We start from the raw sequence: 15,826 nt of genomic DNA, 5'->3' as shown, positions 1-15,826 counted from the left end.
TGACACCTAGCATATTTTATTTAATTTTTTTGTCCCATTTGCACAGAAAAAATGTACACGCACTTTCACTAAATAAATGGCTATGCAAATTCTTTGTACAGTGCATCCGGAAAGTATTCACAGCGATTCACTTTTTCCACAGATTGTTCACCCAGCGGGCGCCAAAGTATTACACCTACGATCCGAAGACGTACGAAGCCGTACGCCTGTCGGATCGAAGCCTAAAGCCGTCGTATCTTGGTTTGAGAATTCAAACTAAAGATACGACGCGGCAAATTTGAAAATACGCCGGAGTATCAGTAGATACGCCGGCGTATTTCTACTGTGAATCTGGCCCAATGTGTTTACACAGCTGGGCTATTATTCTGTCTTCATTAAGAGACAGTCTAATGTCCGATCTTTATAAACCAAGTCATGTATAAATTTGACTTGCATCATAAATACACATGATATTAAAAGGAAGAATATACAGTATGTTTTTTTTTTTTTTTCGACTCAGAGAACACTAACCGGAGACATAATCAATTTTGCGTTCATACGCTGTCTCCATCCTGGTTCGCATCATGGTAGGAAATACATATTTTTTTCTGCTTTGTTTGTTATGTCATTATGTATTTATAGACATATTAAGCCGATATGGCCCCAGAATGGCAAAATACAAAAAGTGCAAAAGTTTACGTAGTAATAAACCCAGAGTGCCCCTACCCAAATCTACTAACCCAAAATGCCCCTACTCAATTCCACTATCCCAAACCCCCCCCCCCCCCCCATACCCAAATCCAAACATGTTGACTTGGAATAAATGAAAAATAATGTTTAGATTATCAATCACATCTTAGGTCAGAGGGAAACATATGACTATAGCATCTGTTGATTTAGAGACTTTGTTAGAAGAAAGAAATATATAAATATATATATGAATAGGAGTTTAAATAGAAGTGTGATAGAAGCTAACCAACATTATGAAAGATGTCAAATTGTGATTATCAAAGGATATGGATGAACCTGTACTTAGAGTAACACATATTCTTCAAAATGATTCATGTATCCACATTAATAATTATTTTGGGAAGATTGAGATATATAATCTGTGCATATTTAGAAAAAAATGTTTTCAAAGATATACATTTATACAGGACTATAGAAGCATATTATGTAAGAATCAAAAATATACTAATTGTATTTTATGTAATATAAAGTTACCAGAATGTTCAATATATATATATGTAGCGCTACCATAGCATATTAAGTTACCTCTTACCGTTGTCTAGGGGTGAAGTTGATGAGTAGATTAGTGAGCGAATGTCCAGACAATAAATAAATGTTTTCTGAATGCTTTATTCTCGGCCCAACATGACCAACATCAACATGAGGTAGAGAGAACTTTGCAGTATCAGGCCTGGATATGAGAGAGAGCAATCCTGCTCTCAGTAGTAGTAGATACAGTTCGTCGCAACTCTAGTCAGAGTGGGTGAAGTGCCTCCGGACAGACTTCTGCCACGAGCCTGGCAGCCGAAGCGCCACTCAAGATCGCTGGGAGGAACAGGTCTCTGCCACAGACCTGGCTCTAGGGACCTCTGCCACAGGCCAAGTACTTGCATGAGCTAAATGACTTGAGCAAATCCTCCCAGTAGATTAGATTAGGGTCACCGGGTGACAGTTGAAGTGTACCTGTCGATGTCCCGGTCACCAGATCCCCGATGGTTCGTTCAAGCCCCTCTGATAACCTGCCTCTGGGTTCAATAGAGCCGGGGACCCAGCAAGTCACTGGGGCCCTTTTCAGAAACATGGAGCTCCGCATAGCGTGAAACCCCGGGGTCTGTTGGATGCGCACACCCTAAAGGTTTGTACCGCACCTGGAACCCGCGAAGTACCAACAAAAATGGCGTCTGCCACAGATATACTCTCCCCCAGCATGCCCCGCAAGGGAAATCTCCTCTAATTGGCTGCTGGGGAAAATTGTTATGCCAGAACCCCTCTAGCGCCAACTGTCGCCCAGCGGTAGGATCGGCACCCCTGGAGTGCAGACTGACCCACAGGACAGTTCAGGAATGACAGCAGTCCAAATTTAACAAATTATGAATGGCAGCAAAATAACGCTTCCATTCCCCACTAACTTTAGCGTAGTGCCCATACTGAAAGTAAGGGGGCGCTACATATATATATAGTCGCCCCAGCAAAATTTAAATATTAACTTAAAAGAGTTGAACTCAAAAGGTGAGACACCTGGTGGTTGAAAGTGATATTACTTGAAGATCTCAAAGTCCAGGGAACAATTAATCATTAAGTGGTCAGCCAATAGAAACCAGACACTTCCTCCCAGTAACTCCCATATGTACAACCAACCTATGAGATAAGGACACATACCGGTTGGGCAGAACTTAGTATAACTTTATAGTCTTATTGTTCTGATGGCTACTTCAATGGAGGTAAATTAGATGAAAAGGGGAATGACTGAAGGAGGAAAAAGGACCCATGTAGGGATGACTCAGGACTGACTCTGACGGGGAGGGGCACACTAGCACCATGCATGAGGACATATTCTTATCCCATGAAGATCCATAGAAAGCCACTGCAGCCATTTAACCCTGGTCACTTGCAAGTAGGAAATGTATTCAGAAAGCACTTGCTCCGTAATTTGCTGCGGCGTAATTTGCTGCGGCGTAGCGTAAAAGGGGCCGGCGTAAGCGCCAGTAATTCAAATGATCCGGTAGGGGGCGTGGATCATTTAAATTAGGTGCGTTCCCGCGCCGAACGTACTGCGCATGCGCTGTCCCTAAAATTTCCCGACGTGCATTGCGGTAAATGACATCGCAAGGACGTCATTGGTTTCGACGTGAACGTAAATGGCATCCAGCGCCATTCATGGACGACTTACGCAAACAACGTAATTTTTTTTAAATCGCAATGCCGGAACGACGTCCATACTTAACATTGGCTGCGCCTCCTAATAGCAGGAGCAACGTTACAACGAAAACGACTTACGCAAACGACGTAAAAAACTACCGCCGGGCGCACGTACGTTCGTGAATCGGCGTAAGTATGTAATTTGCATACTCTACGCTGACAACTATGGGAGCGCCACCTAGCGGCCAGCGTCAGAATGCACCCTAAGATACGACGGCGTAAGAGACTTATGCCAGTCGTATCTTAGGCTAAAGTCGGTGTATCTAGCTTTCTGAATACAGAAAGTATATACGCCGGCGCAACTTAGCAATTACGCGGCGTATCGATGGATACGCCGGCGTAATTGCTCTCTGAATCTACCCCATTGTTAATAAATACGACAATTTTTTAAAGAGCAATGACTGGAGTGCGGATCATCTTTTCCTCATTACTCTACTCAGCCAGCAACTGTGGATCGAGCACCTGGGAGCTCTGTTTTGTGATGTATGGGTAGTAGCACTGACTTTTTTGTTCAAACTCTATTACACCGCCACCAGCCTGAACGGGTGATACAAGGCAGGATGGATCCATGCTTTCATGTTGTTTATGCCAAATTCTGACCCCACCATCTGAGTGTCACAGCTGAAATCGAGACTCATCAGACCAGGCAACGTTTTTCCAATCTTCTATTGTCCAATGTTGGTGATCCTGTGCATATTGTAGCCTCAGTTTCCTGTTCTTAGCTGACAGGAGTAGCACCCAGTTTGATCCTCTGCTTCAAGAGTCGTGTGGTGCGTTCAGAGATGGTATTCTGCATACCTTGGTTGTAACTAGGGTTGTCCCGATACCGATACTAGTATCGGTATCGGGACCGATTCCGAGTATTTGCGGGAGTACTTGTACTCCCGCAAATACCCCCGATACCCAAATAGAATACTTACCCCCCCCTCCCCCGCCGCCGCCGCCGCCGTCGCCGTGACGCAGCATCCCGCCGCCATTCGCCGCATCCCCGCTGCCGCCGACTGTGTCATACGCCAGGAACATTACAGCTTTGAATAGCTGTAATGATTGGCGCCGCGCATAGACACTCCCCCTCGCTCGGGTGAACTGTCCAATCCCGAGCGAGGGGGAGTGTCTATACGCAGCGCCAATCATTACAGCGATTCAAAGTTGTAATGTTCCCGGCGTATGACACAGTCGGCGGCAGCGGGGATGCAGGTAAGTGGGATATGGATACATGGGGGGGAGACGCTGGATACATGGGGGGGAGACGCTGGATGGGGGGAGACGCTGGATACATGGGGGGGAGACGCTGGATACATGGGGGGGAGACGCTGGATACATGGGGGGGAGACGCTGGATACATGGGGGGGAGACGCTGGATACATGGGGGGGAGACGCTGGATACATGGGGGGAGACGCTGGATGGGGGGAGACAATGGCTGCATGGGGGAGAGACAATGGCTGCATGGGGGAGAGACAATGGCTGCATGGGGGGAGACAATGGCTGCATGGGGGGAGACGCTGGATGGGGGGAGACAATGGCTGCATGGGGGGAGACATGGCTGGATGGGGGGTGACAATGGCTGGATGGGGGGGGTGACAATGGCTGCATGGGGGGAGACGCTGGATGGGGGGAGACAATGGCTGCATGGGGGGTGACAATGGCTGCATGGGGGGTGACAATGGCTGCATGGGGGGTGACAATGGCTGGATGGGGGGTGACAATGGCTGGATGGGGGGAGACAATGGCTGCATGGGGGGAGACGCTGGATGGGGGGAGACAATGGCTGGATGGGGGGTGACAATGGCTGCATGGGGGGTGACAATGGCTGCATGGGGGAATACATTGCTGGATGGGGGGGTGACAATGGCTGGATGGGGGGATACATTGCTGCATGGGGGGGTGACAATGGCTGCATGGGGGGAGACGCTGGATGGGGGGAGACAATGGCTGCATGGGGGGAGACATGGCTGGATGGGCGGTGACAATGGCTGGATGGGGGGGTGACAATGGCTGCATGGGGGGAGACGCTGCATGGGGGGAGACGCTGCATGGGGGGTGACAATGGCTGCATGGGGGGTGACAATGGCTGCATGGGGGGTGACAATGGCTGGATGGGGGGAGACAATGGCTGCATGGGGGGAGACGCTGGATGGGGGGTGACAATGGCTGCATGGGGGGTGACAATGGCTGCATGGGGGAATACATTGCTGGATGGGGGGTGGCAATGGCTGGATGGGGGGATACATTGCTGCATGGGGGGAGACAATGGCTGCATGGGGGGTGACAATGGCTGCATGGGGGAAGACAATGGCTGCATGGGGGGAGACAATGGCTGCATATGTGGGGGGACATCGCTGCATTTGGGGACACATTTAAAAAAAAGTATCGGTATTCGGTATCGGCGACTACTTGAAAAAAAGTATCGGTACTTGTACTCGGTCCTAAAAAAGTGGTATCGGGACAACCCTAGTTGTAACAATTGATTATTTGAGTTACTGTTGCCTTTCTATCATCTCAAACCAGTCTGCCCATTCTCCTCTGACCTCTGACATCAACAAGGCATTTTCCTCCACACAACTGTCTCTCACTGGATATTTTCTTTTTTTCGGACCATTCTCTGTAAACACGAGAGATGGTTGCGTGTGAAAAATCCAGTAGATCATTTGACTTGAAGTACTCAGACCAGCCCGTCTGGCACCAACAACCATACCACGATCAAAGTCACTTAAATCCCCTTTCTACCCCTTTCTGATGCTCAGTTTGAACTTCAGCAAGTCGTATTCACCACATCTAGATGCCTAAATGCATTGAGTTGCTGCCTTGTGTTTGGTTTATTAGCAATTTGTGTTACCAAGCAATTGAACAGGTGTACCGAATAAGTGGCCAGTGAGTGTGAGGTGTAGTTCTACAAGTAAGATTGTGCTGGAGGTAGAAGGGGAAGTGTATATGCAGGTTGTATATAGTTTTGTACCTGAATAATTCTTTGCCGATCAAGTGGGCCCATAAAACCCTATACCCTATCCTATCCAAGTTCAATTCCCCTAATAAAATACAAAAACCCAGCTTCAAGGACTGCTTCTTGTCTCCAGCATGTGGTGGACAATTCTGTGTGCCTGGCTGTGCAGGGTGGGAGATACCTTCATTCACCAGTGGCTCCTGCAGGGGTAGCTCTACATAGACATAATTTTCTGAGAGGATATCTCACCCAATAAAGAGTATTGAATATACTGTGTATATATATATATATATATATATATATATATATATATATATATATATATATATATATATATATTGTACTACGAGAGGTGTCCAGTAATTTGGAGATGTTGATGGGTAGCAGACACCCAGTATAGGAGTGATATTTATTTATTTGCACCTTTTTAATCCATCCTAGGCCTCCTTTGGATAAAAAAATAATTCTTTAAATAGCAAACTTCAAGTCCTAGAGTAACAACACCCCTCCCTTCTTTTCTATAATATAAACCAGGGGTCTCTAATATTTCTATACAAAGAGCCAGTTTGCTGTCTTTCAGAGGTTAGAGGGGGCAGACTGATACCAGTGGAGTAGATATTGTCCCATCATTGGTAGGAATAGTCCACCATTGTTGCTATCAGTGGTAGGAATAATGCCCCCTATAATGGCATCAGTGAGAGGAATAGTGCCCTATTGTTGGTGTCAGTGGGAAGAATAGTGCCTCATTGTTGATATCAGTGGGAAGAATAGCACCCATGATTGGTGGGAGAAAGAGTGCCCCATCACTATTTTTAAGGAAAAGAAGAGTGCCTCTTTGATGGTGTCAGTGGAAAGAATAGTGCCCCCCAAGTGTGTCAGTGGGAGGAAGTGTGCCCCTTCAATGGTGTCAGTGGGAGGAAGAGTGCCCCTTCAATGGTGTTAGTTGAGTTGAGAGGCACCTTGATATAGCGTGGTCTTACTCCGAAGGGTCCCGACACGCTTGGGCCAATTTAGACAGGATACGATTAACCTACCAGTATGTCTTTAGAGTGTGGGAGGAAACCGGAGTACCCGGAGGAAACCCAAGCAGGCACAGGGAGAACATGCAAACTCCAAGCAAATGATGTCGTGATCGGGATTCGAACCACTACACCACTGGGAGAAAGAGTGTCCCATTGTTGGTGTTAGTGGGACCAAGCACGCCCTATCATTGGTGTAAGCGGGAGGAAGAGTATTCTATCGTTAGTGTCAGTGGGAGGAAGAGTGCCCCATTAATAGTATTAGTGGGAGGAATATTGCCCTATCATTTGTGTCAGTGGGAGGAGGTGTGCACATTCAATGGTGTCAGTGGGAGGAAGAGTGTCCTATCAATGATGTCAGTGAGAGGAAGAGTGTCCCATCAATGGTGTTAGTGGGAGGAAAGTGCCCAATTGTTAGTATCAGTGGGAGGAATAGCACCTCATCGTTGGTGTCAGCAGGAGAAAGAGTTCCCCATTATTGTTAGGGGGAGGAAGAGTGCCCCTTCAATGGTGTTAGTGGGAGGAAGGTGTTCCCCTTCAGTGGTGTCAGTGGGAAGATGAGTGCCCCATTGTTGTTGTCAGTGGGAGGAATTATGCCCCATTGTTGATGTCAGTGTGAACAATAGCCCCGATAAAGGCCCCCGATAGCAAAGGGCCACATCCAACCCACAGGCCACAGTTTGGGGGCCACAGTTTGGAGACCACAGGATGACATAGAGGGAGGTGTTTCTATAGCCCTTCCTACAATGTAATGCAAAGGAATGCAGCACAGGAAGTTATCAGCTGACAAGATTTTTGACAGGATCAACCGTAAGTTTTTGGCACTTATTGAACAGATATAACAAAATGCTTTCAATGGTATATATATATATATATATATATATATATATATATATATATATATATATATATACCGTGTTTCCCTGAAAATAAGCCCGGGTCTTATATTAATTTTGGCAACAAAAGACACAGTAGGGCTTATTTTTGGGGTAGGTCTTACCATGTAATGTGCTGTCTTCTCTTCCCCTCTCCCTCCCTGCCTGTTAGGAATCCCCAGTGTGAACTTAGTTAAAATGCTTGTAAAATCCTATAATCCACTTTATTACTGTAGTATATAATGTACAATGTGTGTTTCTGTAATATAATTGTGCCAAATACCTTCATTATAGCACCGCTCTGCGCTTTTGTGACCTGCCGGAGCGCTCTTCCCTGCATTTATGTTACAGAAACACACACATTGTACATTGTGTACTACTGTAATAGAGTGGGTTATAGGATTTTAAACTAGGGCTTATTTTCGGGGTAGGGCTTATATTGCAGTCCTCCTGGAAAATTACGCTAGGTCTTATTTTAGGGGTAGGTTTTATTTTCAGGGAAACAGGGTATATATATATATATATATATATATATATATTTAAAGAATACATTTAATTACATTTATTATGTCACATTAAATTCATAAAGTATCAAAATGAGAAAAAACACAAAAAATAATCACACATTGCACCTCTCGGAGTAGCCTAGCATAGAATAACCACCACATAATATTGTATAAAGACATGGACACATTTTACTCCTTCATTATGGTAAGGAAGTTTTCTCTTTGCAGCAAAAAAATAAATAAAAAAAATTGAATAAAATAAAAAATTAATTTGTCTCTCTTTTTACACAATGAATTATTCTCTTCTACTCCTTGCCCCTTAACCTCCATTCCTTACACCTATCCATCCCCTTTACCTCACTCCTCTCCACTAAATAAGCCATAATTTAGTCGATTACGAGAATCTATCCAATACGACCATATTTTACCAAACCTTTTTGGGTGTGCCTCTATGCTTATATGTTACCGTATTTGCCGGCGTATAAGACGACCCCCTAATTTTCCAGCAAAAATGTTGGTTTTGGGATATACTCGCCGTATAAGACTACCCCCTTACTACTAGTCATGCCTCGCCTCACGGTGCCACCATTACATGCCAGACTGTGCCACTACATGCCTCACTGTGCCCCATTACATGCCAGAATCACTGTGCCCCATTACATGCCAGACTCACTGTGCCCCATTACATGCCAGACTCACTGTGCCCCATTACATGCCAGACTCACTATGCCCATTACATGCCAGACTCACTGTGCCCCATTACATGCCTCACTGTGCCACTACATGCCAGACTCACTGTGCCCCATTACATGCCTCACTGTGCCACTACATGCCAGACTCACTGTGCCCCATTACATGCCTGACTCACTGTGCCACATTACATGCCAGACTCACTGTGCCCCATTACATGTCAGACTCACTGTGCCCCATTACATGCCAGATTCGCTGTTCCCTTATGACATGCCTGACTGTGTCTTGACGATCCCTTACTTTATCCTAAGACATGCAGAATTGCGTCCGTCCATTTTTCAAAAGCCGAGCCACCTATTTCTTCTGTTCCGTGATAGGCAGAACACTCAGCTTCCCAGGAGGCACTGTGTTCAGTGTTCGCCTATCACAGAGGGCCTCTGTGATAGGTGGACACTAAACACAGTGGGGTAGATTCAGGTAGGGCTGCGCACTCTTACGGAGGCGCAGCGTTCCGTTTTTACGCTACGCCTCCGTAAATTACTTGCGCTACGCTTCATTCACGAAGCAGTAGCTCCGTAATTTGCGGGGGCGTTCTGTAAAAGTGGCCGGCGTAAGCGCGCGTAATTTAAATGATCCCGTAGGGGGCGTGGATCATTTAAATTAGGCGCGTTCCCGCGCCGAACCTACTGCGCATGCTCCGTCGGGAAACTTTCCTGACGTGCATTGCGGTAAATGACGTCGCAAGGATGTCATTTGCTTCAACGTGAACGTAAATGGCGTCCAGCGCCATTCACGATTCACTTACGCAAACAACGTAATTTTCAAAAATCGCGACGCGGGAACGACGGGTATACTTAGCATTGGCTGCGCCTGCTAATAGCATGAGCAGCCTTACGCAGAAACCGACGAACGCAAACAACGTAAAATTCGAACGCCGGGCGTGCGTACGGTTGTGAATCGGCGTGAGTATGCAATTTGCATACCCTACGCTGACCACTACGGGAACGCCACCTAGCGGCCAGCGTAAGAATGCAGCCTACGATACGACGGCATAAGAGCCTTATGCCAGTCATATCTTAGGCTGCAGTCGGTGTATCGAGCTTTCTGAATACAGAAAGTCGATACGCAGGTGCTACTTAGCAATTACGCTGCGTATCTATGGATACGCAGGCGTAATTGCTACCTGAATCTACCCCAGTGCCTCCTGGGAAGCTGAGTGTTCCGCCTATCACGGAACAGAAGAAGTAGGAGGCGCGGCTTTGAAAAATGGAGGGCCGCGATTCTGCATGTCTTAGGATAAGGTAAGGGATGTTAGGTTACCGGCGTATAAGACGACCCCCGACTTTTAAGAAGATTTTAAGGGGTTAAAAAGTCGCCTTATACGTCGGAAAATACGGTACTTTTTCTCTTTTAAGAAGATAATTAAGTTTCCCAACCCATTGTTTATGAGTTGGGGGATCAGCAGATGACCATTTTTGTAAAATTACTTTACGTGCTAAGTATAAGGGGCCAGATCCTCAAAAGAGATACGCAGGCGGATCTGCTGTTCCGCCTGCGTATCCCTGTTTCTAATCTTGGAACTGATCCACAGAATCAGTTTCCAAGAGATAGACAGAAGATCCGACATGTGTAAGGGACTTACACTGCCGGATCTTAGGATGCAGTACCGCATCCGCCGCTGGGGGCATTTCGCGTCGAAATGCCGCTTCGGGTATGCAAATTAGCACTTACGGAGATCCACGAAGCTTTTCAGCTTCGTTTTTTCTCCGTAAGTATTAAGTTGCATGTGTAAAATTAGGGCTGCTTTTACAAAGTGTAAACTGTTTACACCTTGTAAAAGCAGACCCTTCTTACCCACGAAGCTGTTATTTTTTTTTTTTTTTTTGCCGTATCTTTTTTTTTTTGACCCGGCGCGATTCACGAAGCTCGGCGTAACGTAATTTCGCGCTATGCACGTCGGGAAAATGACGTCACGAGCATGCGCAGTACGTCTGGCGCGGGAGCGCACCTAATTTAAATGGGACTCGCCCCCATTTGAATAGGAACGCCTTGCGCCGGCGGAATTTAAGTTACACGCCTGAAAATTTCTAGGTAAGTGCTTTGTGGATCGGGCACTTAGGTAGAAATTTTGCGGCAGTGTAACTTAAATCAGAATATTTAAGTTACGGCGGCTCTTTGTGAATCTGGCCCAAGGATCTTATCAATGGTATATTTAACAGACCAAAGGGAACAGATAAGAGGAGTCCATTTTAAGAGTTTACATACTTTAATCCTTACCCTCAATCTAGCCCACAAATGTTACTGCTAACTTCAACTTCTCATTCAAAATTTCATTTGCTTTTAACAATTGGTTTTTAAACAGATGGACTTTACCGAACAAAAAATCAGCATGAAATTTGTTCAGTTGGAAAAAAATGTTCCATTCTGCTCCTTCTAATTTTCTCGTCACTGTGGTCAAAAACAAGGGTCAATTTGAACCCACTTACCATTAGAAAATCTACTAGTGTGTGGCCAGCTTAATCAAACATCCAAACAAATTACATTTTTTATATTTATTTCAATTGTATTTTATTTTATAGAGATAAATGTTATCACATGGAAAAATAAATCACTAATGGAGATGTCATGCAATAGAAGATAAAATTACATTTTTATGGTCCCTTTGTACATAATTATGACCCAACCTTTAGTTATGCTTTGGTTTGTTATTCGTTCCCAATGGGAATAATTAGTCCATTAGTCGAGTGTCAAGTCTTTGCTTGTTTCATCTGTAAAAACAAATGACTTTTGACAATTTGTACTCTTTTGGGAAGCTATTACTACTAACTGGTGACACCTTGGAATCCGGCTTGCTAAAATCAGAAGAGGATAAACTAAAGAACTGGTTAACTAGCTTGTCATGTACAATTATGTGGCATGACATTTCCAGGGGCCTATTGGGGCCATTAGAGGCTTTATAAGGATCCTCAGCTTCCCCCTAAACACAGTGTTAATGATGCAGAAGAGGACAAGGGCTGCACCAGAACTACCACCCAACATCTAAAAAGAGAACTTCAACGTCCTTCAACCGGTGTGCTGGACTGAGGAATTTACAACAACATCCCTGTAAGTACAAATATAATGAAACTACATTAATAATAAATTGAGAACAAATTTAGCAAACAAATGTGTCAAGCTCAGTTAAGCCTTTGTTGTAAAACCACTAAATAGACTATATTGTCAAATGTTTGGACCTTTAATGGCATCCCAGTGTTAGTCCGTAGGATTCAATATTGAGTTGTCCCACCCTTTGCAGCTATAACATCTTCAACTCTTCTCGGAAGGCCGTCCACAAGGTTTAGGAGTGTGTCTATGGGAATGTTTGATCATTCTTCCTAAGAGCGCATTTGTGAGGTCAGGCACTGATGTGAGTGAGAAGGCCTGGCTCGCAGTCTCCGCTCTAATTCATCCCAAAGGTGTTCTATCGGGTTGAGGTCAGGGCTCTGTGCAGGCCAGTCAAGTTCCTTCGCCCCAAACTCACTCATACATGTTTTTGTGGACCTTGCTTTATGATCCTCATCCGATTACTATACAATAAATCTAGCACCGTTGATACAAACTATGAAGAATAGACTTAGGCCTCGTACAGACGACCGGATCTATCTGCTGGGATTGATCCGCAGATCAGTTCCAGCAGATAGATCCGGTCGTGTGTACGTCCGAGCGGACATTTCCCGGCGGATAAAGCATTAGCATGCTAAGAAATCTATCCGCTGGAATCCAGTCCAGCGGACTGATCCGGTCGTCTGTACAGACTCACCGGATCAGTCCGTCCGCTCCCCTCCCTCGCATGCGTCGTAATGATTCGACGCATGCGTGGAAGTATTAACCTTCCAGCGTTGCGCACGTAGCCGCGTCATCGTCGCGGCGACGGCACGACACGTCACCGCGGATGTATTCCGCGCGGATTTCGATCTGATGGTGTGTACAGCCATCAGATCCAAATCCGCCAGAGGATTTATCTGCTGGAAACGGTCCGGAGGGCTCATCTCCCCTTATCCCTGATCGGGCGAATCAATTTATGATGAAACTTTTGTCTGTATTTCTGTATGTTCTCAGACATTCCCCAGTATGGATACCCAAAGAGAGCCTCATTAACCACTTCAGCCCGGAACATATTGCTGGTCAATGACCGGGCCCCTTTTTGCGATTCGGCACTGCGTCGCTTTAACTGACAATTGCACGGTCGTGCGACGTGGCTCCCAAACAAAATTTTTTCCCACAAATAGAGCTTTATTTTGGTGGTATTTGATGACCTCTGCAGTTTTAATTTTTTGCGCTATAAACAAAAATAGAGCGACAATTTTGAAAAAAAAATGAATATTTTTTACTTTTTGCTATAATAAATATCCCCAAATATATATAAAAAAAAATTTTTTTCCTCAGTTTAGGCCAATACGTATTCTTCTACATATTTTTCGTAAAAAAATCGCAATAAGCGTTTATTGATTGGTTTGCGCAAAAGTTATAGCGTTTACAAAATAGGGGATAGTTTTATGGCCTTTTTATTAATATATTTTTTTTACTAGTAATGGCAGCGATCAGCGATTTTTATCGGTACTGCGACCTTATGGCGGACACTTTAGACACTTTTGACACATTTTTGGGACCATTGGCCTTTTTTTTATATCTTCCCTCACCCATTTAGCTTTTAGAGCTTCTAGTTCCGTGTGCACATTAAGCAGTAACATTTTATAAATGCTGGACAAGGGCTTGGACATGGATTCATCCCTTAGCAAATCTTCTAGAGTCAACGTATATAGGGCCACTTGAAAATGCTCAAATTGAGTATTGAAGGCATGCCTAAGTTGCAGAAACAGAAACAGATGTGAGTTAGGATACGTTTTTTTCATGCCGAAAAATGATCGTGTGTACGCGGCATCAGTCCTTTCCACATTCACAAAAAGCAACTGCAATAACATCCAGGAATGCTGAAGTACAAGGGAAAGAGAGCAAGAAAAGAAAAAAAAGGAGGTGGAAAGTGTTAGATATAATCTTTTGGAGCTAAACAAAGTACAGGCAGTCAGTCTGTTGTTTCTCTGTGGAAAAAACTGTGTCAGGAGCAGTAACTCTTTTATTACTTATGAGGCATAGACAAAACATGAACTCACAAACGTAACACTGCCATCTAGTGATCATACAATGTAGTAGGCACACAGCAATGACATATAGTGGTTGTTTGCTTATTAAATACAAACCTTGTATGCTAACACCCCCACTCAACAACTACTATCTATGTCAATCCCATTTCTGATCTAAGATCAACAAATCTGTTTCTAGCTAGTGGCTTTGTCAAAGCATCAGCAATCATTTTTTCCGACTCACAATACACAAGTTCAATCACTTTTTGATCAACTAAGTCATGAATGTATTGATGTCTGACATCGATGTGCTTGGTTCTTCCATTAATCTTCTCACTTGTTGCAAGCTTAATGCAACCCTGATTGTCTTCAAATAAGACGGTAGGTTCTGATGTTGCTTCTCCAAGATCCTTGAGTAATTGCTGTAACCACACAACTTCTTGACTGGCATAAGCTGCAGATATGTATTCGGCTTCTGTAGAGGACAATGCCACTGACATCTGTTTCTTGCTGGACCATGATATAGGACTGTCTCCCAATTTTAATAAGTAACCACTTGTGGATTTGCGTGTGCTGTGATCACCTGCCCAATCGGAGTCCACATATCCCACGAGGTTTAAATCACCACTTGCTGATTCAAATTTAAGTCTTTTGTCTGTTTCAGATATCTCATAACTCTTTTGATCGCATTCCAGTCTCTTTGACGTGGTTTATCAACTCGCCTGCAAAGAAGAGACATGCTGGCTGCAATGTCTGGACGTGTAGTGGTTGCAATGTAGAGAAGTGCCCCCACTGCTTGTCTATATTGTTCATTGGATGTGAGAAGATCATCTTCTCCTTCTAACTTTGGATAGGCTGTATCCATAGGTGTGCTTGCTCCTTTCGCCTCTGTCATGTTGAATTGCTGAAAAATAGATTCAATTTTTGCACTCTGGTTCAACAGGAAACTTCCATCTTTCTCACGCTGGATGTCAATTCCAAGATAATATGTCACTTCACCTAGGTCTTTAGTTTCAAAGTGCTTGTTGAGTACTCCTGTTAACTTTGCAATTTCATTGTTGTTTTTGTGAGCAATGATCAGGTCATCTACATAAATTAGCAGATACATCCACTCAGTGTCTACTTGTTTAGCATATAGGCACGGATCAGCTTTGCTCCTTGTAAATCCAACATTTAGTAGAACTTGATTAATCTTCAGGTTCCATGCTCGAGCTGATTGTTTAAGGCCATAAAGAGATGTATTCAGCTTGCAGACAAGATGCTCTTGCCCCCTTTTCAAATATCCTTCTGGCTGTGACATATAAATTTCTTCTTCAATATCACCATTAAGAAAAGCTGTCTTAATATCGTGATGTTTCACAATCATTGTACGCATGGCAGCCACTGTCATTAGTGTTCTGAAAGTACTTTGTTTAGCAACTGGAGCAAAAGTAGCATCATAGTCCTCACCGAACTTCTGTGAGTAACCTTTAGCAACCAGCCTTGCCTTGTACCGACAGACTTTCCCTTCAGAGTTACATTTGGTTTTAAAAACCCATTTACATCCTATGGCATGTTTACCTTGAGGTAGCTCTGAAAGTGTCTATGTCTGGAGATCTTCGAGTGATGTCATTTCTTCATCAGCGGCTTTATTCCATACTTGTTTCTCATGCATTGGCAGTTTCTGCATCTCTTTCCATGAACCTGGTTCAGTTTGAACAGCTGTGCGAGCTATGTAAGATAAACGTTCAGCTGGAACACCTTTATTGATTCTGGTTGATTTTCTGA

Source organism: Rana temporaria, chromosome 2 (assembly GCF_905171775.1).
Source record: "Rana temporaria chromosome 2, aRanTem1.1, whole genome shotgun sequence".
NCBI lineage: Eukaryota > Metazoa > Chordata > Amphibia > Anura > Ranidae > Rana > Rana temporaria.
Note: the sequence above shows the minus strand (reverse complement) of the source record.